The sequence below is a fragment of the Zalophus californianus genome, chromosome X (genome assembly GCF_009762305.2).
Source record: "Zalophus californianus isolate mZalCal1 chromosome X, mZalCal1.pri.v2, whole genome shotgun sequence".
In the NCBI taxonomy this organism is placed as follows: domain Eukaryota; kingdom Metazoa; phylum Chordata; class Mammalia; order Carnivora; family Otariidae; genus Zalophus; species Zalophus californianus.
Window position 1 is genome coordinate 27142588 of NC_045612.1, and position 13904 is coordinate 27156491.

The window sequence follows — 13904 nt, forward strand, 5'->3', positions numbered from 1 at the left end:
GGGTAAAAGCTACAGATGTGTAATGACCTACAAAGGCTGTTGTAGCCAGCTACTAGTATGATCTCTAAGGATCTTTGCCTCTTGCTCTTCATGCCCTTGGCTAGTTGTCTTCTACAGTGAACTAGAACTCACCTGTGTAAACTAATAGAATACTGTGGAAGTGATGGCATATGATTTAAAAGCCTAGGTCAGGGGCGCCTGGGTGGCTCAGTCGTTAAGCGTCTGCCTTCGGCTCAGGTCATGATCCCAGGGTCCTGGGATCGAGCCCCGCGTAGGGCTCCCTGCTTGGCCGGAAGCCTGCTTCTCCCTCTCCCGCTCCCCCTGCTTGTGTTCCCTCTCTCGTTGTGTCTCTCTCTGTCAAATAAATAAATAAAATCTTTAAATAAATAAATAAAAGCCTAGGTCATAAAAGGCATTGTGGTCTCTGCCTCCCTCTCTCGGATTGGTTGCTCTCTAGGAAGCCAGCTGTTATGTCATGAGGATACTCAAACAGCATGTAGAGAGGGCCACACGGGGAAAACCTGAGTCCTCTCCTTCTTCGCATCTCCTCCTCCCCCACCACCAGCAAACACCAACTTGTCAACCACATGAGTGAGCCACCTTGGAAGAGGATTCTTCAGGCCCAGACTTCCGATGACTGCAACCTCTTGAAACCCAAAGCTAGAACCACCCAGCCAAACCACTCTTAAATTCCTGTGTATTGCTGTTTTAATAGCTAAATTTTATTTATTTATTTTTATTTTTTTACATAATCTCCACGCCCAACGTGGGGCTCAAACTCATGACCCCAAGATCAAGAGTCCCATGTTCCACCGACTGAGCCAGTCAGGTACCCCTTAAATAGCTAAATTTTAGGGCAATTTGTTACCCAACAGTAGTTAACTAATGCAAAGGCTCTACACAGTCAGGGGATTGTATATACAAAAGGGGAACTTGAACCTTTATGTCTTCATCTCCTATTCTTTCGCCTTGTTCCTTTAGCTTTCTTGCCTCAGGGCCTTTGGACTTGCTGTTCACTCTGCCTGGAACACTTTCCCCAGATATCTCCATGGCTTATCCTTCAAGTCTTTGCTTAATTGTAAACTTCTCAAAAAAAAAAAAAATTGTCACCTTCTCAGTAAGGCCTACCATGACCACCATATTTGAAATTATAACTTCTCTCATAGCATTCTCAATCTCCCCTGCTCCACTTTTTTCCCCCATGGCATCTATCACTTTGGAACATACTATATGGTTATTTTTTAAAAGATTTTATTTATTTGAGAGAGAGAGTGAGAGAGAAAACTAATGGTAGGCAGGGGCAGAGGGAGAGGGAGAAGCAGACTCCCTGCTAAACGGGGAGCCCGAAGTAGGGCCCGATCCCAGGACACTGGGATCATGACCTGAGCCGAAGGCAGACACTTAACCGACTGAGCCACCCAGGCGCCCCGATTATTTTCTTTATCGTGTTTATTTATTGTATGTCTGCTACCAACCCCTGCTAGACTATAAGCTTCAAGAGGACAGGAATTTTTATTTTGTTCACTGATCTAGCCCAGGTACTTCTTAGTACCTTAGTAGGTGCTCAGAAGATATTTGTTGAATGAGTGAATAAAAATTTCATAAACACGCCAGACCCTTGGTAAATATTTGTTAGATGAATTATCAGTTGGGAGATGTGAACAGCAAAGGCAGATATAGCTGGGGTATGGTGTTTAGGTTTTATATGAAGGGACACAAGAGGTGTGATGTTAGAAAAATCCAATCTATAGAGAGGTCACTCTTGTCTGTAAAAGGATGTTTTGTTGTAATTGTTTTTGGTCGAGGAGAAGGAATATTTAGAGAGGAAAAGAACAAAGGTATATTAGCTTGAACCGTGTGAAATTGCTGATGTTAAACCATTGCCAAATACTCCAAACAGCAGCTTAATATGGAGAAAGGAAAATAGCATAAAGACGCAGCAGAAATGAGAAAGAGATGGAATCAAGCATGAGTAGTGGCGTTAACCTTGAATAGGAAAAAGGATACATCCTTAGAGGCTAAAAGTGATGAGATGTAGATAAGTAGTGAAGAATCTTGAGGGTAGTCACCACACCTCAGTGGCAGCTGGATTCCGTGGAAATTAACATGTGTAGTTTATCTGCTGAGAGGAACAGCCAAGGTTTAGCACTAAACACTTTTCGCAAATGCAGTTGTAATTGGAAGCCCAACTAAATCAAGAGCAGAGTGTTTTGAGTGAAGGAAGGTGGGGTGAGCCCTGACTTTCAGGCATTGCCCCCAGAGCTATGTACCTTCTGGCAGGAAGGAGTACACACCTGCATAGGATTACTCTTGACTCATCACCAGAGAACAGCCTCTGTGAAGGTCATTCATACTGAACAGTGTCTATCAGCAGCACCTGCCCCTCAGTCTCCTGACCTGCTCAGGTGTCTTGATCACTAACCTCTCCCTCCCTCCTTGCTGCCAGAAAGACTACAACTGTAATTTCCTCTCTTTTGAGCGGTCATAAAGATGCCTGCCCTTATCTCGTGCCCACAAAACTAGCATCTCCGGCCAGCCCTCCCTTTTTTCCTTTGCTTTTATCTTCCAGGACTCAGTCATACAGAAGAGACTTTTTGCTTGTTTGAGGTAGGGACAGAAGAGCTCACTCTCAACTTAAGCTAACGGAAAATTCCGCCTGGGCTTTCTAATCTATTCCTTTGGTTGTACACAGCGTGTTCAGTCTGCAAAAGTCCAACACCGTCAAGGTCAGGGTACTGTCATGATGTATCTGGAGTAGGGTGGAGGTGAAAGCTACAGGAGTTGAGGTCCAGGAGAGGCGCTAGCATGTTGGAGGTATCATCACCCAGGATGATAATGGGATTTGTGTTTAGGGGAGGAAGACTATGAACCAAAGGCCACAGATGTCAATAGATGTGAGGAAGTGTCCTGAATGTAGATAGATAATAATTGTTAGCATTTACTGAGAGTTTACCATATGCCAGGCACTGTCTTAAGTCTCTCATAATCCTCAATAACCCTATAAGTTTAGTGTTCTTTTTATTCTCATCTTGACTCAGAACCTAAAATGGTGCCTGGCATATGGTAGGTACTCAAGCCAGATCAGGTCACTCTTCTGCCTAAAACCCTGCGATGGCATCTCATTTGGTAGAGGCAAGCACAGAGTGCTGTGGGAATCTAGAGGAGAGCTCTAGAAGCGGGGGGAGGGAGAAGAGTGAATCAGAGCTGGCTGTACACGGACTTCAGTCTTGAAGGACAACCAAGAGTTAGCTAGCTGACGCGGTGGGAGGCATTCTAAGGGGCTCCTGGGTGGCTCAGTCGTTAAGTGTCTGCCTTCAGCTCAGGTCATGATCCCAGGGTCCTCGGATTGAGCCCCGCATCGGGCTCCCTGCTCCGCGGGAAACCTGCTTCTCCCTCTCCCACTCCTGCTTGTGTTCCCTCTCTCGCTGTTACTCTTGTCAAATAAATAAATAAAATATTAAAAAAAAAAAGAAAGGCATTCTAAGCAGACATGTCCGCCGATGTGCTGACTCATGGAGGTAGAACAAAACAACATGCAGTTGGAGAATGGCAGTTAATAGAATGGCAGTTAATGCTTTATGGCCGGAGTGTAGCCGCTAACATTTATTGAGTGTTTTTTATGTTCACATTGTGTTCAGTGCCTTACATAGATGATCACGTTTAATCATCATGCAGCTCTAGGGAGGTGATATTATTATCCCCATTTTACAGGTAAGACAACTGGGGACAGAGAGGTTAGGTTGCCCAAGGTCTCAAAACTAGTAAGCCGGAGGTGTGGGTAGGTGGTGATGGGGGGATGGATGGAGCCTGACAAGAGACCCGAGGCTCTAGAGAGGTAGTCAGGGCCCAGATAAAATCCTTATATATTGGTCTACTCAAGCTGCCATAATAAAATACCACAGACCGGGTGGCTTACACAACAGAAATTTATTTTCTCACAGTCCTGGAGGCTTAAAGTATGAGTTCAAGGTGTTGGCAGGTTCACATCTGAGGTCTGTCCCCTAGGCTTGCAGATGGCCATCTGCTGTGTCTTCCCTCTAGGTATGTCTGCGTCCTAATCTCTTCTCAATAAAGACATCTGTCATAATTGGATTAGGGCATACCCTAATCACCTCATTTTAACTTAATTACCTCTTCCAAGGCCTTATCTCCAAATACAGTCACATTCTGAGGTACTGGGGGTTAGGACTTCAACATGAATTTTGAGGGGAATACAGACCAGTCTCTAACACCTTGCATGGCACATTAAATCATTTGGCCTCTATCATATAAGTCAGCGGTTCCCCAACCTGGTGGTGAACCAGAATCGCCTGAACAGCTTTTTGACACTACTAATTCTTGGATACTCCCCACTCCCGTGATTCAGAGTCAGGAAAGCCAAGCTATGTTTGGGGGAAATGTAAAGCTTCCCCACAGGCTCCAGCTGATTCTGGTGCTGTGTCTGTCTGGGCTATGTTTAGGGGAAATCTCAACTCCAGGCTGATTAGAGACAGAAATGTGAAAGGCAAAACTTTGACATTTTAAAAAATTTTATTATTATTATTTTTATTGAGAGAGAGAGAATAAGCATGAGCGGGGGGAGGGTCAGAGGGAGAGAGAGAGGGAAAGCGGACCCTGAGCTCATGACCTGAGCCAAAACCAAGTCAATGCTAAACCAACTGAGTCACACAGGTGCCCCCAAACTTTGACATTTTTAAAGAAAATACAGAGAGGGTGCCTGGGTGACTCAGGTCAGTTAAGCATCTGCCTTCAGCTCAGGTCATGATCCCAGGGTCCTGGATCGAGCCCCACATTGTTGTCAGGCTCCCTGCCTGCTTCTCACTGTGTTCCTCTTCCCTGCTCCTGTTCTCTCTCTCAAATAAATAAATAAAATCTTTAAAAAAAATAAGAAATAAAGAAAATACAAGAGAGTATAATTTCATCATAGGGTAGGAAATGATTTCTTAGACCACTGGTTTTCATGCTGTTTGCTCTCACATCCCTCAAAGAATTTTGAAAGATTATGGATCCACTTTTACATGTTTAATATGACATAAAAATGTTTTCATTATAAGTTAAGATAATTACAAAGGATGTAATTTCCAATATATTATAAATGGTGGCATAAAAACCAAATCTATCACTATTTTATTTTATTTTATTTTTTTTAAATATTTATTTGACAGAGACACAGCGAGAGGGGTTACACAAGCAGGGGGAGCGGGAGAGGGAGAAGCAGGCCTCCCGCTGAGCAGGGAGCCCGATGCCGGGCTCGATCCCAGGACCCCGGGATCATGACCTGAGCCAAAGGCAGACGCTTAACGACTGAGCCACCCAGGCACCCCAAAACCAAATCTATCACTATTTTAAATGAAATCTAAATACTATAATGATTTGATACGCACTGTCATCCATTTGAAAATTAAAGGGATAAGCTCTTCTTTAATAGCCAGAAAATTTATATCTATGTTTGTCTTTAATTCATTTTTCCGTTCCGCTTTCCCCATAGAATTTTATCGATGTGATACATTTTTATGCTTAAAAGTCCTTTATTGATCACCCTGTCATATTTCTTTGTAGCAAAAATGTGAATATAAAACAATTTCTTAGCAAATGTCCTATAAACATATTCTTAGCTATTAAAAAAATTTCTCTGGATTGAGTTATTTGTAACTATTATTGGTATAAAATTGCTCAAAACATAAATTTTTTATACATTTTGATAAATGAGTGGAAAACATAAAAGTCAAATTTTATTGGAAATGCACCCTTGAATGAGATGGATTTTTTTTTTCCCCTCCCATGTACTTATGGATGGATGAATACAACCTGTTGCTGGAATGAGAGTTCAGTTTCAATTCTATTTTTGTTTTTATGAGGCACTGAGAAAATTGTTCAAACATGTAAGCATCTAAAAATATAAACAGTATTGTAATAACATCGTAATTTAACTATTTGAGCTCTTTCTAAGTTGTTTGCCAAAAATCCCATAGTGATCTATCAGAAATGTCTTTTTATGATCTCTTGTCTGGCTACTTGATTAGATTTTCCTTCAAATTTGTTGAAAGCAAAGGATTGGAAACCACCTGACTTGTAAAAGGATTTGTTACTCATTTCACTAGAGTTACTCACTTTCTCACCTTCTAGGAACTATACTAAAAAGGCTTTTTAGATGACTAGTAACTGTACCTCTTTACTTTTTCACTGAGTGGTAACTTATTTAACCTGATATACTCAGAAAGGGTTGGAAAAATTAAAATATTGTTAATTTGAATGAATATTTGCCAATATAGAATTTTAAAATAAATGCTTCTATTTTATCTTGAGCTTTAAATATATTTTCATCAAAAGTTTTTGAAGCTACTGATCTGAGTTTATTCAATTTATAGGAAATGCCCACTATATAATCTAACTGGCAGTCCTATTCATCATAAAAAAAGTCAAATAAGACTTATTTTGTTTTAAAAAGTCTTTTTTTCCAGTTCAAATAAAAACGTGTTAATGCATTCCTTGTAACAACTATCTCAATTCTGAATTCTAATTCTAAGATAGATGAGGCAGAGCCTTGCCATGAATTTGTTGCCTGGATGAAATAAGGCACTGCCACCCACAGCTCTCATTGCTTTGTTCTCATGGACCTGTCTCTCAGAAGCAGAAAAAGACACAAGACTTTGACTAGAGGAAGCTTCCTCAGCAGCTACTTGGGTTTTTTTTTAAGATTTTATTTATTTATTTGAGAGAGAGAGACAGATAGTGACGGAGACAGCGAGAGAGAGAGAGAGAGAGAGAGAGCGCAAGCGGGGAGGAGAGGGAGAAGCAGGCTCTCACCGAGTAGGGAGCCTGACATGGGACTCGATCCCAGAACCCAGAACCCCAGATCCCAGAGATCATGACCTGAGCCAAAGGCAGACACTTAACCAACTGAGCCACCCAGGCATCCCAGCATCTACTTGTTTTAAACAAGTAAAAAATTGATAGAATTGTATACAAATGTCCATATCCGTGGCACCTAGATTCTGTAATTAGCATTTTGTTATGTTCACTTTAATACCTCTTTTTCTGTCTACCCATCCCTCTACCCATTGTTGGGGTGGAAGGCCTCCTGCTGCCCTGTGGTCCTTCGAAGTGGACTTAGAATCAAATTATCATGAGACGGATTGACGGGAGAAAACCAAATTTAATAGGCGTACATATAGTAAATCTACAGACCTGGAGATTCCAAAGACAGTGAGGCAACATGAAGCTTATGTGAACTAAGGAGAGGTCTGAGGATACAAAGAGTTCTCAAGGCCATTAGCAGGAAGGTGAAGGGAGATGTTTAGAAAAACAAGGTTGTCCTATTTTGCAGATTAAGTTCCTTACATAAAGGGGAGTCCCTGTTAATAGCTCTCTTCCTGGGGCACCTGGGTGGCTTGGTTGTTTGGGCATCTGCCTTCGGCTCAGGTCATGATCAGGGAGTCCCAAGATAGGTCCACATTGGGCTCTGTGCGCCGCAGGGAGTCTGCTTCTCCCTCTGCCCCTCCCCCAACTCGTGCTCTCTCTTTCTCTCTCTCAAATGGATAAATGAAATCTTTAAAAAAAAAATAGCTCTCTTCCTGGTACAGGCTCTGCTTTCCAATGTAAATTTAGGCCATTGTGGGGAACCCAGAGAGCCTTTCTTGCATCTCCTAGGTTTTGAATACTTTTAACTTGAAATAATCTTTAAGCCAAAGTGGCCCATCTTGGGGCAGCCTGCCCCGGGCCCCTATACCCTCCATTAACCCATGTTATGTTTTTATGCATTTTAAAGTAAGTTTCAGACATTAGTACACTTTATTCCTGAAAACTTCAACATACATGTTATTTGCTGTTGTGTTTTTTTGTTTGAAGTAGAGAATCTCCATTCCCACCCCAGAAGCAACCACTGTTCTGACTGTTTTCACTAGGAATTCATTTTCCCTGTTTTATAATTTCATATAAATACGGTATGTACACTTTTAGCACCAATACTTTGATTTGCCCCTTTGTTTGGCTCACCAGATGTTTTATACTTAGGGGAATGAACAATACTAAGATTCAGACTGGGGAAAAGGGATATAGGCATTTGTGAAAGGAAAGGTGGAAAAGGAGACCCAGAGTGAGGCCACCACACAGGCATTCTGAAATATTTCACTTTTAGGAAAGAATAGATATGGCAATTGAGAATCTAAACTTAATTCCTTCAAAGCCATCCATACTCTTAAACACCTTAAAAGTCTTCACATAGCTTCAGGGAATATGTACCCTAGACCAAAGATGACTGTCCTAGACAAGGTGCATAAAATACAACTGTAAAAGAAAAAAAATTAGTAAATTCGACGGTGTTAAAAATTAAAACTTCTATATAAGAATAGATACTATAAACAAAGAGAAGAGAAGAGATTTACAACATGTAAGAAATACGTAATTGGCATCCAGAATAAAAAGAGCTGCTTCTTGGGGTGCCTGGGTGGCTCAGTCAGAAGAGCATGCAACTCTTGATCTTGGGGTTGTTAGTTTGACCCCATGTTGGGTGTAGAGGTGACTTAAATAAATAAAACTTAAAGAGAGCTGCTTTTTTAAAAGGTTTATTTGAGAGAAAGCGTGCTTGGGGGAGGGGCAGAAGGAGAGGGAGAGACAGAATCTCAAGGAGACTCCCCGCTGTGCACAGAGCCCGATGCAGGGCTCCATCTCTCTATCCATGAGATCACGACCTGAGCCGAAACCAAGAGTCAGATGTTTAACCAACTGAGCCACCCAGGTGTCCTGAGAGCTGCTTCATAAAGAAAAAAGATTAAAGACAAACAGCTTAACAGAAAAATGAACAAAAGATAAAAGTAGATAATATATACAGTAAAATATGGCTAATATGAAAATATGTTTGGGGTGCCTGGCTGGCTCAGTTGGAAGAACATGCGACTCTTGATCTGGGGGTGGTGAGTTCAAGACCCACGTTGGGTGTAGAGATTACTTAAACTTTAAAAAGAGAGAAAATATATTCAGTTTCACTAGTAATCAGAGACATGCAGATTAAAACAATAAAAACCCAAGAGAGATGAAAACATTTGTCCACAAAAATACTTGACAAGAATGTTCATAGCAGCCTTATTCATAATAACCCCAAACTGAAAAGAGACTAGGCTTCTATCACCAGAAAAATGGATAAACAAACTGTGCCATATTCATACAATGGAATCCTACTCAGCAACAGAAAGGAACAAACTAGGGGTATCTGGGTGGCTCAGTTGGTTAAAGCATCTTCTTTTGGCTCAGGTCGTGGTCCCGGGGTCCTGGGATCGAGTCCCAAGTAGGGTTCTCTGCTCAGCAGGGAGCCTGTTTCTCCCTCTCCCTCTCCCCCTGCTTGTGCTCTCTCTCTCTCTCAAATAAATAAAGTCCTAAAAAAGGAACAAACTAGTGATAGAGGCAAACATGTATTAATCTCAAAAACATGCTGAGTGAAAGAAATTGTCCACAAAAAGTGCATATTGTATCTAGAAGAGACAAAACTAATCATGGAAAAACTAATCAGAGCAGTGGTTACCTGGTGGAAGTGGGAGCAGGGGTTGGCCTGGAGGGAAATTAGGGAACTTTCTAGCAGTGATGGTAATGTTCTATATTTTTACAAAGGTCTGGGTTATATGTGTATGTGCATTTGTTAGAACTCAGCAAATACATATTCATGGTTTGGGCATTCCACTGTGTATATATTTTACCTTAAAAATCTGTAAGCAGGGGCACCTGAGTGTCTCAGTCGGTTAGGTGTCTGCCTTTGGCTCGAGTCATGATCCCAGGGTCCTGAGATGGAGCCTGCATCAGACTCCTTGCTCAGCAAGGGAGCCTGCTTCTCCCTCTCCCTCTGCCCCTGCTCATGTGTGCTCTCTCTCTTGCTTGCTCACTCTGTCTCTCAAATAAATAAAAATTTAAAAAAAAATCTGTAAGCAAATGTTGAACTCTTGTCAATGATATGCATGCTGAAGTGTTTAGAGGTGAAGTATAAAGATGTTTTCAATTTATTTACTTTCAAATACATAACAGGATATGAAGAATTGAATTATGGATGGAGGGATGGATAGACACATGATAAAGCAAATATGACAAAATGCTCATGTAGCCACCACCTGAATTCACTGCATAATTTTTTAAACTTTTTTTTTTTAAAGATTTTATTCACTTATTTGACAGAGAGACATAGCGAGAGAGGGAACACAAGCAGAGGGAGTGGGAGAGGGAGAAGCAGGCTTCCCGCCGAGCAGGGAGCCCGATGTGGGCTCGATCCCAGGACCCCGGGATCATGACCCGAGCCAAAGGCAGAAGCTTAACCACTGAGCCACCCAGGCGCCCCTTTTTTAAACTTTATGTTTAAATTTCTTTTTGTAATAAAATGTTAGGAAAAAAGCAGTAATGGGATACTATCTTACACCCATCAGATTGGCAGAAACGAGAACTGACAGTGTTGTGTGAAGATGTGGTAAAATGTGGTGGAAGTAAAAACTGGTACAACCACCTTGGAGAGTAATTTAGCAATATCGAATAAAGCTAAAGATGCTCATATTTTATGACTTGGAAATTCCACTTCTAGTATATAACCTAGAGTTTCATGTGCCCAATAAGATATGTGCAAAATATTCTTTGCAGCATGGTTCCTCCTAATTTTTTATTTTGAAATATTTAAGATATTAAGTTGTAAGAATCATACAATGAATACCTCTATGCTCTTTATCAATTGTCAGCATGTTGCCACATTTGCTTTATCTATGTGTAAATATACATTATTTTTTTCCTGAACCATTTGAGAGTAAATTGCACGGACTCCCTGAATACTTCAGCATGTGTTTCCTTTTTTTTTTTTTTAAATAAGGATCCTTAAAGATTCGGCATGCGTCACAAATTTGCGGGTCATCCTTGGGCAGAGGCTGTGCTCAATGTTCTCTGTGTCGTTTCAGTTTTAGGGTACGTGCAGCTGAGGTGAGCACAGCATGTGTTCCCTAGAGCAGAAGCATTCTTCTACAGAACCACAATACAACAATCCCACTCAAGACATTTTACCATTTGTTATAACGCTATTATGACTTATAATCTGTATTCAGATTTCTCTAATTATTCTAATGGTGTCTTTTCGAGGTGTTTAAAACTCCATCTAGAAGCCACTCAAATGTCACAGATTGTATTTAGTTGTCACTTCATTTAGTCTCCAGTAAAGTTCCACAGCCTTGTGTGTGTGTGTGTGTGCCTTTCAGGACATGGACTTTTGAAGAGCCTAGGCAAATTGCTTTGCGAGATGTTCTTATATTTGGATTTGCAACCTTTTAAAAAAGGGGAGCCAATTAGTTTCTCAGCCCCTCACTTAGTGTCAGAAACAGCAACAGCTTCCACTGGGTAGAAGGATGCTGACCTCGTCAATAGAACCAGCTGTAGCCTCAACCCATCATGCTTTGGATGTAATCACCCCTTGGTTGTGTGGAATGGCTCAAGGCTTGTCAAGCTTACACATGAGACAAGGCAAGGCTAAGGCTTGACTGATTTGGCTGGTAAAGAGACAGCAGGTCACTTCTAGACTTAGACATTTTCTTTTTTTTTAAGATTTTATTTATTTATTTGACAGAGAGAGACACAGCGAGAGAGGGAACACAAGCAGGGGGAGTGGGAGAGGGAGAAGCAGGCTTCCCGCGGAGCAGGGAGCCTGATGCAGGGTTCAATCCCAGGACCCCGGGATCATGACCTGAGCTGAAGGCAGATTCTTAACGTCTCAGCCACCCAGGCGCCCCTCTGCAGCTCTATTCCGAAGGCATAGCACAGAAAGCTTCATATCCTATCAAAACCAGAGAGGTGATAAGAAACTGTCTCATGACAGGCTCCCAGAAAAGATAGGGAGGTGAGTGGGAGACGACCTCCTTACAGACCTCCCATGCTCTTGCGTTTCAGGAGGCTCACAAGGCATTCTGCCACAACTCAGATAGTTCAAGCCTTTGCCTGTGTGGATATATGCAGTGTCACCACGGGAGAGCCATTTCCATAATAAGGCTATTTCTCTATTGACAATGGCTAGAAATAGTAGCAGCGGTGAATGCAAGAACTCAAGCCTCTCGTGTGATCTGGCATTGACCTGGATCGATCATGATTTGGAGGAATTCCAAGTTCAGATTTTTTAGGTAACTGGATTTATTAGGTTAGTTCCTAGAATCTTTATGTTGTCCTAGAAATAGATTCACTTCCCTTTGTCACATTGCCAAGGGAGAGAAAGGATTAGTGGTAGTTCACAAGTTTGGCTACTGTGTTAATTGCAGTACGCTTTACTTTTTATTATTTTGTCCTTTCTAGAGCGTAGGCTCCATTTTCTCAATTAGTTCTTTGGGTTTTCTTTAGAAATTCCTAAGCAAAGCTCTCTGTGTTAAGGAAAGAGCTCTCCACTGGTGGTTGGGTCTAAATAATGGTTGCAGCAAGGTTTCTGTCCAGAGAGAGCACACTAAGTCAACACTTCTACTTCAGGATGGTGTCTGAACAAGGCCCATTCCTGTTTGGGTATGCCACATGTTACAAGGCATTAGGAAAAATTAAGACTAACATTCAAAAAGTCAATAACCCACAGGAAGCCTGTGGACTATTTTCAACATAACGTATTGGAAGCCTGAGAAAACGTATGCCAATGATCAAAAATACTAGGCACTTGGGACATAAAATATGCAGCTGGGTTAGTTGGCAAAGTCAGAGAGGCTATTGTAAGGGGGGGAAGGCATCTTTCAAAAAATGGAAATATAGCTTCTAGTGAGAAAAGGGAAGTCTGGAAAAATATGGCAGCTCAGATACAAAGTAGAAATTACGTGGGCTAAAAAAGAATGAGGAGTTCTTTGCCAGGGACTCTAAAGCTCCTCTCTGAAATATATCCGGGAGAAAGCCAGCTAGAGAATCAGTAAGATTACAAGGATTAAGAAGGGATATGACGTGTGGCAGGAGCCTGGGAGGTGGGGGTTTCAGGTTGCTGGTGGCTTAAATGAGAGGGCTCTAGCAAAGCTTTGGGTGAGGCCATGGAGAGGTGAATGAGGATGAGAAGTTTTATCTTTCTGTCTCAATATCTTCTTTCCTCCTCCTACTTCATTTTCTCCCTGGATCTGCTTTGCTTTGCTCCTCTTTGCCTTGAATGTCCCTTTTCTGCTTCTCCCTGACCAGGTCTTGGTCATTTCCAAATTGTGGTGCCTAACCGAAATGGTAGAATGCTTTGGATTGGGCTCACTCTGTAGGCGCACACGTTCTCATCTAAGATCGGTACTAAGAGATGTCTACACCTAAGTAGCTCTGATCAGAAATAGGGGAGGGGCGAAGAGTCGCCTCAAGGTCCTTTGCTTCTTCTGCTGGTGTTTGGAGAGGGTAGACAACCTGATCACCCTTGACCTAGTAGGGTTTAGCTAGGGGATCCTGACACCTGGTGGTTACACTTGGGAGGTGCAGAGTTCTTAATAGCCCCACTCCTTTACCATTTACTTATCATTTATTGAGCTATTAGCATGATATGAATCATCTCATTTAAAACACAGTAACCCTCTGAAGTATCATTATTTTAACTTGACATATGAATTATTTATGTTAAATAGTTGTGAACTGATTTAAGCAATGGGGTAAGGGATTTTTTTTTCTTTACTCAGCTTTTGGGGCGGTGCCTGCCACATAGTAGGTTCTCAGGAAATATTTGTTGAAATAACATTTTGTGTGGTACCGGGGGGCTCAAGTGGTTAAGTGGCTGCCTTTGGCTCAGGTCACGATCCCAGGGTCCTGGGATGGATCCCCGTGCTGGGCTCCCCGCTTAGCCAGGAGCCTGCTTCTCCTTCTCCCTCAGCGCCCCACCCCCCCCGGCTCATGTGCTCTCTCTCTCAAATAAATAAAATGTTAAAAAAATATGTTGTACTTATCAACATCATGAAACATTAATTCAGAAG

The 13904-nt window shown here is 41.9% G+C and overlaps 1 long non-coding RNA gene and 1 other non-coding gene across 2 annotated transcripts in view; one reads left to right on the forward strand and one right to left on the reverse strand.

The window, feature by feature from the left end:
* LOC113930314 overlaps positions 1 to 13904 on the forward strand; it is a 31312-nt gene that overhangs the window by 2923 nt on the left and 14485 nt on the right. The window lies entirely within an intron of this gene.
* LOC113931639 lies at positions 10842 to 10949 on the reverse strand. The gene has a single exon (XR_003522801.1). It is a non-coding gene; the product is annotated as a U6 spliceosomal RNA (small nuclear RNA).